General features: G+C 47.5%; 1 long non-coding RNA gene across 1 annotated transcript in view; it reads left to right on the top strand.

Annotated features, from left to right (window-relative positions):
* The window catches only part of LOC132020055 (uncharacterized), a 6,962-nt gene extending 5,008 nt beyond the window's left edge, over nucleotides 1–1,954 (top strand). The window contains exon 3 of the long non-coding RNA XR_009404908.1: nucleotides 1,604–1,954. This is a non-coding gene — a long non-coding RNA (uncharacterized LOC132020055). The remainder of the gene's footprint in view (nucleotides 1–1,603) is intronic.
* Nucleotides 1,955–9,838: the final 7,884 nt, after the last annotated feature.

Below are 9,838 nucleotides of genomic sequence, written 5' to 3'. Positions count from 1 at the left end.
GTACTCCGTGTTATTCCTTATGCTCCACAAGTAAGTGAAACCATATGATAATTGACTCTCTCTGCTTGACTGATTTCACTCAGCATAATCTCTTCCAGTCCCGTCCATGTTGATACAAAAGCTGGGTATTCGTCCTTTCTGTTGGAGACATAACACTCCATTGTATATATGGACCACATCTTCCTTATCCATTCGTCCGTTAAAGGGCATCTCTGCTCCTTCCACAGTTTGGTAACTGTGGCCATTGCTTCTATGAACATTGGGGTACAGATGGCCCTTCTTTTCACGACATCTGTATCTCTGGGGGTAAATACCCAGTAGTGCAATTGCAGGGTCATAGGGAAGCTCTGTGTTTAATTTCTTGAGGAATCTCCACACTGTTCTCCAAAGTGGCTGCACCAGCTTGCATTCCCACCAACAGGGTAAGAGGGTTCCCCTTTCTCCACATCCTCTCCAACACTTGTTTACTGATGGGATCAGAACCCAGCTTTCTGTGGGAAGTGGGAGAAACGGGACATGGTGTGCTTCATGTCACTAGCCGAGGTCCTGGGTGTTGGCGGTGGGTGGGGAAGCGGGGCCTGTGGATCTGTCTCATCGTATCCTGTGGAATTCAGGGACACCCTCCTGTCTGTTGAGTCATGCGGAGACAGGTGGACAGGGGTCTCGGGCCGGGCACGTCGGTTGTCCTGGATCGCCACCAGGGGGCAGTGTGGGGGGGGCAGTGAGGCCACTCCATTTCTATACAAACTGACCCGGCTCGGTGACTGGTTCCTAGCAGCAGCATGGGGAGGGAGGGCAGTGGTGGTGCACACTTCCTAGGGTTGTGGTCCTGACTCATCTGGAGCCCACCGAGGTCAGCCATGCCTGGCTCAGAAGGCACCCAGTCAATGTACCCGTGGGCATGGTGCCCATGGTACTTCCGAGCCGGCACCCATGCTGCCGCCTCCTACTTTTCATCGTCTTCGTGGTCATGAGCCTTTGCTCTTCCCCATGGCCCCCGGGTTATTGCTGGCCCTCCAGCTGGCCCTCCTGCCTGGGGTCCTGTGCCACCCGATGCCAGGGTAGCCTTCTCGAGAGGCAGCTCAGTCAGTCCCCTGATGGAACACTTCCGTGGATCCCCTGTGAGGGGAGGACGGTGCCCTGCCCTGGAAGGGGGCTGCAGGGCCCCAATCAGGAGAACCGCGTCTCCGTTTTCAGCCTGGCCTGCCCTCCCCTCAGTCCTCCTCAGGGAAGCTGTCCCCACTTTCTGAGCTGACAGCTCTGACCTTAAAAGCCAATATTGCTTTCCGTTTCTCCGTGCCTTAGTTCATCCATGGCGCGTCCTTCAGACCCGTTAGTGAGTTTTCAGCAGTCCTGCAGGGCTGTCTGCTCAAAGACGAGTGACCTGGGAAGGGCAACCTTCCCTCCCACCTTCCTCAGATGTCCCTGAGCCTGGGGCCAGCTGTCCCACTGAGGGTTGAGGGACCCGAGCCAGCCCATCCTGAGCCCAGGCTGTCAGCGATGTAGACTGATGCGTGCCAGGAGCGGTGGGCAGGTGGCATGAAGCAGAGGCAGGCACTTTCTCTTTCTCGTTCCTTCACCCCCCTCTTCCTCCCGGAGGTAGCTCAGAGCAGCCTTGGAGGAGCCCTGCATCTCGAGATTCCGTGACCTGTGCCTCCTGCCTTCATTTGATGACCTCGGTGGCTTCCTGTTGCTCCCGTGGCAGTTCCTGGATCACGGGAGGGGATCGTACCCTTGTCTGTGCTTTGACCTCTTCCTGTCCTGCACGGAGCCCACCCACCTTTGCACCTTCCATGGATGTGCTTGGAAGCACGCTCATCCACAGGGAACCTATTGGCCGAAGGGATCCAGGGAACGACTGTTGAATTAGCGATCCAGGATAGAGAACCAGCCTGCTCCGAACCCTGTCCTGCACTCTGTGACTGTCTTACATTAAAACAGAAACAGTAACAGCTTTCTGGACTGTGAAGTGGCATCTGTCTCTATGTACACCGTTGAATGCCAGGTGCAGAGCCAGGACAGAAAGCAACCATGCTCCTGTGGGCTGGGATCAACAGTTAAAGTGTAAGAACTCAGTGAAATCTGAATAAATATTGTCGAGGAAATACTCCCAAGTAGGGCTTACGAACATTGCACAGCAAAAGCTTTTTCAAATAGGTTACCGAAAGAAAAATCGTTTTTATGTTTTGTTTTAATTCCAGTTGACTTAACATACAGTGGTATATTAGTTTCAGATGTACAACAGGGTGATTCTGTAGTTTGGTATATTACTCCGTGCTCATCAGGAAAAGCGTAATCTTAATTCCCTTCACCTAGTTCACTCTTCCTTCCACCCACCTCCCCTTTGGTAACCATCAGTTTGTTCTCTGTTGTTAAGAGCCTGTGGGGCACCTGTGGGGCTCAGCCGGTGAAGCATCTGCCCTTGGTTCAGGTCATGATTCCACAGTCCTGGGATCAAGCCCCAAGCTCTCCTTGCTCAGCAGAGAGCCCGCTTCTCTCTCTCCCTCTGCCTGCCATTCTGTCTACTTGTGCTCTTTCTCTAGCTCATTGTCCAATAAATAAATAAATAAATAAATAAATAAATAAAATCATTTTTTAAAATTCTGTACTTAGGTTTGTCTTTTTCTCTTTATTTTTTCTTTCTTAAATTCCACATAAGAGTGACATTCTATGGTATTGTCTTTCTCTGATTTCACTTAGGATCACACTCTCTAGTTCCATCCATGTGTCTGCAAATGGCAAGATTTCATTTTTTTTATGGCTGAGTAGGATTCCACCACGCATGCATGAGTGTGCGTGTGCGCGTGTATACACATATCTATTGTCTCATTTATCAATTTATAAACAGACACTTGGATTTCTTCCCTATTATATTGCAAATAATGTTTCAAGAAACAGGGCCGCATTTATCTTTTTCAATGATTGTTCTCCTATTCTTTGGGTTAACACCAGTCGTGTGACTGCTGGATCATAGGGTAGTGAGTTCTCAATGTGGTTTTCTGAGGAACATCCATACTGTTTCCCACAGTGGCTGCAGCAGGTTGCATTCCCACCAAGAATGCACGAGGCTTTCCCTTTCTCCATATCCTGCCAACACCTGTTGTTTCTTGTGCTGTTGACGGGAGCCATTCTGATAGGTGTGAGGTCATATCCCACTGTACTTTGGATTTGCATTTTCCAGATGATGGGTGATGGTGAACATCATTTCAGGGGACATTTGGCCATCTGTATTTCTTCTTTGGAGAAATGCTGTTCATATCATCTGCCTATTTTTTTTTTTAACTACGTTCTGTTTTGGGGGTGTTGAGTTTTATCAGTTCTATATATTTTGGACACTATCCCTTCATTCCATAGGATATTTGCAAATATCTTCTCCCTTTCAGTAGGTTGTCTTTTGATGATTACATTTTCATTGTTCTTCTGCTCTGTGGAAACTTTTTATTTTGATGTAGTCCCAGTAGTTTAGTTTTGCTTTTGTTTCCTTTGCCTCAGGGAACATGTCTAGAAAAATGTTGGTGTGGTCCATGTCAGAGAAGTTACTGTCTGTGCCCTCTTGTAGGACTTTCATGGTTTCAGGTCTTCCATTGAGGTCTTGAAACTATTTTCAGTTCATTTGGATGGTGTAAGAAAAAGGTCTAATTTCATTCTTCTGTGCATAGCTGCCCAGTTTTCCCAACACCATTTTTTGTAGAGACTGTTCTTTTCCCTTTTGATATTCTTGCCTGCCTTGTGGAAGATTAATTGGTCACATAATTGTGGGTTTATGTCTGAGCTGCTGTCCTGTCCCCTTGGTCACTGTATGTATTACTGTGCCAGGACCATACTGTTAGGATGACTAGAGCTTTGTAGTACAACTTGAAATCAGGAATTGTGACTCCTCCAGCTTTTTCTTTCTCAATATTGTATTGGCTGTTCAGTATCTTTGGTGGTCCCATACAAATTTTTAGGAGTGTTTGCTTGAGTTCTTTTTGTTTAACTTCAGCTCAATGAGCTAACTTAGAGTACATCATTGGTTTCCGATGTAGTGTTCAATAACAGATCAGCTGTCTATAACACCCAGTGCTCGTTGCATCACGTGACCTTCTTAATGCCATCACCCACTTACCCCATCCCCTACCCACCTCCCTTCCTGCAACCCTCAGTTTGTTGCTGTAGTTAAGTCTTTCATGGTTTTTCTCCCTGTCTGATGACTGCCCATTCAGCTTTCCCTCCCTTCCCCATGATCCTCTGTGCTGTTTCTTCTATTTCACATATGAGTGAAACCCTATGGCAGTTGTCTTTCTGATAGACTCATTTTGCTTAGCATAATATCGTCCAGTTCCATCCAGGTTGATATGATGGTAAGTATACATCCTTTCTGATGGGTGAATAATATTCCATTGTATTTATGTATTCATCTGTCCATGCACACCTGGGCTCTTTCCACAGTTTAGCTATAGTGGATATTGCTGCAGTGAACTTGGGGGCGCAGGTGTCACTACTTTTCACTCAATCTCTATCTTTGGGGTAAATACCCAGTAGTGCAGTTGCCAGGTAGTAGGATAGCTCTTTTTACCTTCTTGAAGAAACTTGATACCATTTTACAGACTGGCCGTATGAGCTTGCATTCTCACTAGCAGTGGAAGAGGGTTGCCCTTTCTACGCATCCTCAACATTTGTTATTCCATGACTTGTTAATTTTAGCCACTCTAACTGGTGTCAAGTGGTTTCTTATGGTTTTGATTTGTATTTCCCTGATGGCTGGTGATGTCGAGCATTCCTTCGTTTGTCTGTTAGTCACTTGTATATGGTCTACAGGGAATGCTTGTTCTGGTTTTCACCCATGTCTTGAGCTAGGGTAGGGTTAAGGCCCAGGAGCACAGAAGGTTTGATCTGCTGATGAGAGAAGAATGTCACAGGGGACAGATTTGAGGGCTACAGGTAGGGAGAATATTGGGCTTAGGGTGTGTGTTCAGTATGGTAACAAACATAGACATAAACGGGGATTTACTGATTTTTTCAGTCAGAATTCTCCTCTCTGAATCCCTTCTGGAGTTCCAAATGGCTCAGTTTCTTCCTGGGTGGCAGTCCTCTGGTATGGCTCAGGTGTCCCCGGTCTGGAGGCCTTGGGTGCCAGGCTAGGAACAGAAGCCTGAACCCCAAACTCGGGTAAGGTTTAGGGCATAGGGGTATGGCAAGCCCAATCTGCCTGCACTGAGGCAAACTCCCCAGGGAGCTGAATTGAGGGCATGGGTCAGGCTGAGTGTCTGGCTCCGGGTTTGTGTCCAGGGGGCCACTGAAGTTGGAGGTGGCTCCAGATGGGCATGTAGATTTCTCCTGCTCTGAATCCTTTGAGGAGTTCCAAATGGCTTGGTTTCCTTCTGGGTGGCAGGCAGAGTCCTGCAGTATGCCTTGGGTATCCCCAATCTAGAGGACTTGGGTGCCAGGCCTTGGGCACAGAGGCCAGGAAACCAAAACTAGGGTTAGGGGTAGGCCCTAGGGACATTGGGGTTTGATCTGCTGACGCTGAGGTGAGCTTCTGTGGGGACTGAGTAGAGGGCATGAGTCAGGCTGAGTGTCTGGCTCCAGGTTTGTGTCCAGGGCGCCTCTGAAAGTAGGGGCGGCCTCAGGCGGGCATGCAGATTTCTCCTGCTCTGAATCCTTTGTGGAGTTCCAAATGGCACAGTTCCCTTCTGGATGGAAGTCAGAGTCTGGGGTATGGCTCAGGTGTCCCCAGTGTGGAGGACTTGGGTACCTGGCCCATCGGGGCACCAAAGCCAGAAATCTCAAGCCAGGGTTAGGGCCTAGGGGCAGGCCCCATCGGCAGGCGTTCAGGATAGCTCCCTGTGGTGTTTAGTTGAGGGCGTGGGTCAGGCTCCCCTCTGCCTCTGGTGGTGACATCCTGCATAGCTATGCCACACATGGCCTCACACTACATCTCAACACTGCCTCTAGTGGTGGTGAGCAGCACTGCAACACCTCCAGGCACCCTCACACTCCAGGTGACCACTGCTCCAGTGGCGGGAACTGGCAGTGCCACACCTTCCAGCTTCTTGCTCTGCAGTTCACCAGCGCTTCCAGTGTCAGGATACTTCACTCACACTCCTTTCAGCATCTCATATTGTAGTGCATCACTGTCCCAGTGGTGACAAGCTGCAAAGCCACGCCATACATGGGCTCACCCTGTATGTCAACACTGCCTTAAGTAGTGGTTGGTATTCTGGCTTCCCTAGCACTGCTGCTGACCACTGCCTCCAGTGGCGGGAACAGACGCTGACTCTGCTTTCAGTGTCTCTCCCTGCAGCTCACCACTGCCCTCGGTTGTAACTGCACTGCCACTCCTTGCAACATCTTAAACTGCAGCTCAACACTGCCTCCAGTGGTGACAAACTGCCTATGATCTCACATTGCATCTCAGCACTGCCTGTAGTGGCTGTAAGCAGCACTGCAAGGCCTTCAGGCATCGCTTGCACTGTAGCTGACCAATGCATGCAGTGGTGTTAAAGAACATTGCAACTTCTTCCAGCCTCTCGCACTGGAGCTCACCACTGCCTCCAGTGGCAGAAATCTCATGGGATGTGCCTGTGTTCTCATGAGATTTGGACAGAATTCACAAGATTTCACTGAGTTCTCATGATTATTGAAACGAGTTCTCAAAAGATTTGGACAGAAATCTCATGAGAAATGCCCCAGTTCTCATGAGATTTGGACTGAGGTATCAGGAGATTTGGATTGAGATCTCACAGTATGTGACTGAGTTTTCACGAGATTTCAACTAAGATCTCATATTTGGACAGAGATCACAAGATTTGGACTGAAATCTCACATGATCTCATGAGGTTTGGGAAGAAACCTAGTGAGAAATGTCTGAGTTCTCAGGAGATTTGGAATGAATGATATATCATAAGATTTGGGTACATTCTCATGATATTTGGACTGAGATCCCATGAGATTTTAAATAAGTTCTCAGGGATTTGGACTGAGATCTCATGAGGTTTGGACTGAGATCTCTCAGGGGATCTGGGAAGAAATGTTGTTGTATGTGCCTGACATCTCAGGAGTTTTTGGACTGAGACATCACAAGATTTAGAGATCTCCTCCTGGGATTTGACTGAAATCTCATGAGATTTGGAAATAGATAATGAGATTTCCCTGAAATGTCAAGACATATGAAATGAGTTCTCATGAGATTTGGGTAGAAATCTAGGAGCCTGAGTTCTCATGAGATTTGGACTGAGATCTCATAAGATTTGGATCATGATCTCATGAGATTTGGGTTAAGAGCTGAGAATTGCCCAAGTCCTCAGGAGACTTGGACTAAGATCTCTCGAGATTTGGAATAAAGTCTCACCAGATTTGGACTGAGATCACATGATTGTCCTGAGTATTCATTATATTTGAAATGCATTCTCATTAAATTTCTATCCAAATCATGCTCCTGTGTGCTCATCCAGGAATCAAACTGGATTTTCCTCTTGATGCCTGTGGTGTTCAGGTGGCAGCCAACCCCATTGCTTCACTGTAATTTGTCTTATTTTGCTAAATCTTATGCTCACTTTTTTGTTGGTCACTGAGAGAGGGTAATGTGAATCTGCCTCTGGACATGAGTTTGGGGTTCCCCCAAAGGCAGACCCCAAATCAAGGACTTATGTGAAGATTGTTTATTTGGAATGGTCCCAAGTGAGGGTGTGGAACAAAGGAAGGGAGTGAAGGAGAAAAGCTGATGAAGTTTGCATTAGCAAATGGGTTGGTGCTGTGGGGCATGGCGCCCAACCCTGATGTGCCCTTCTGAGAAAAGATAGCACCCCATCTCAGCATGGCTCCTTTCAATGACGAGGGGTGGGGACATTCTTCCACAGTCTCCTGTCCTGCTGCTGTTTGAGGGGTGTCCCTTGAGGCCTTCACTTTCCAGGTTGGCCTGTTGAAGGCTAAGCAAGCTCCTGGGAGTGCCAAAAATTACTCGGGTAATTGAGTAATTAATTAATATGGATGACATGACTCACATGCATGAGTCAGCTCAGGCTGCTGTAACAAAATACCAGACTGGGACGCCTATAAACAAATTTATTTTTTTACAGTTCTGGAGGTGGAAAGTCCGAAGTCTGGGTTTGGGGAGGGTTGGTTTCTCCTAGGGTCTCTCTCTGTGGCTTGCGGGTAGCTGCCTTCTTGCCATGTTCCCATGTGGTATGTGCACAGTGATAGGGTTTCTCTCTCCTAGTGTCCTCTTGGATTAGGGTCCCATCCTTAGGACCACCTTTAACCCTACTATCTCTTTAGAGGCCCTTTCTCCAAATGCAGCCACCCTGGGGAGTAGGGATTCACATATGAATTTTATGGGATCAGAATTCAGTCTGTAACAGTGGGAAGCTCTTTCCTATGGAAATTGCCCACCATAGCTGCAGGTGAAATGGGGGTGGGTCATCAGCAGTATTGCCACCCATCCATTATTGTAATCCTCCTAATCACTTAGGTACGTGTTATCACCCCTCTTATAATCACAAAGAAGATCAGACTCAAAGAAGTTCAACACCTAATCCCACATCATACTGTCAGTGATAAAGGTAAGCCCAGATCTAATTCAGCTCTGACTCTTGGTCCATGATAACTATTTTATATTTGAATTTTAATGTGTTCATGACTTATCTCATTTCCTGGAGGGTTGGAATGTTCTTATAGTTAAAAAAAAAATCCTACAGTACCAGCATAGAGCATTGCAATTAAGTAAACACTCCATAAACTTAGGCATTGAGGTTTTAAAAATCACCTCTTGGCAGTTTCTTTTAGAGATAGATTGGGATGGGGGGGCGGTATCTATGCAACCAAAAGGAAGTTAAATCTGTTTTCCTGGGAACATGGTAACCTTTGAGAGGCAGGTCACCCTGGGGCCCCTGTGATGGTCCTTGCAGGGTATGGGCTAAGAGGGGCACAACCAACCAGCCTGGGGATGGGGAGGGCTTGCTGATCTAGGAACTAAGGGGCTTTGAGGAAACTTCATTAGTAGAAACTGGTCAGACTGCTATCCTAAGGGATAATTTTCAAATGATCAGAGTACTGACTTTGATGACAGTAACAAATGAGACAATTTTGGCTTTAGGTTCATACAAGCATGTTAACCATGTCGATAGATTCTATCAAGTGCAAACCTGTTAGCTGTCGTCACCTCTTGCCAACCGACCCTGTATTTTATCCGTCTCTCCGGATGGAGAATGTTTTACCACCAGAAATGTTAACATTTGGAGACCAAAACATGCTTCAGCCATGCCTTTAGAGAAAGAAAACAGGCTCCACAGAACCCCGGGGACTGATTCCATCCCAGTGGAGCACCGTAACTCCTGAATGTTGACCTACATTTACTAAGAGACGCTTATACCAACTTCACTGGATCCACAAAGAAAACAGTGAATTAATTCATGTTCTGCTTAGCGATTTCACTTTCCAAAAACTGATGCAGAAAATGTGAATGGAGAATTTTAGAAAGCCTGTCCGTATCATATAGGCTGTACCCTGGCCATGTTTGACTGGACCCAGCCCAACTCACTGAAGGCCCACTTGGTGCTGAGCAGGGTCTGGTCTCTGAAGCTTGAAAGGCTGAGGAAGGACTGACCACCCCTGCAGGAGCTCACAGCTTTGTTGGGGGAGGGGAGGGTAGGACACTAGACTATGGATGAAAAAGAAACTTCCCGCACAGCAGAAGTATCTACAGCGTGATGCAAAGGACAGACTTATGCCCCAGAACTAGACCTGCTGGGTTCCCCTGGGGCGCCTGGGTGGCTCCGTCATTTTAGTGTCCCACTCTTGATTCCAGCTCAGGGCGTGATCTCAGGGTCATGAGATCGAGCCCCAAGGTGGGCTCCAAAAT

This window comes from Mustela nigripes, chromosome 6 (assembly GCF_022355385.1).
Source record: "Mustela nigripes isolate SB6536 chromosome 6, MUSNIG.SB6536, whole genome shotgun sequence".
NCBI classification, from domain to species: Eukaryota; Metazoa; Chordata; class Mammalia; order Carnivora; family Mustelidae; genus Mustela; species Mustela nigripes.
The sequence above is the reverse complement of the archived record's forward strand: the minus strand, read 5'-3'. Positions and strand labels throughout refer to the sequence as shown.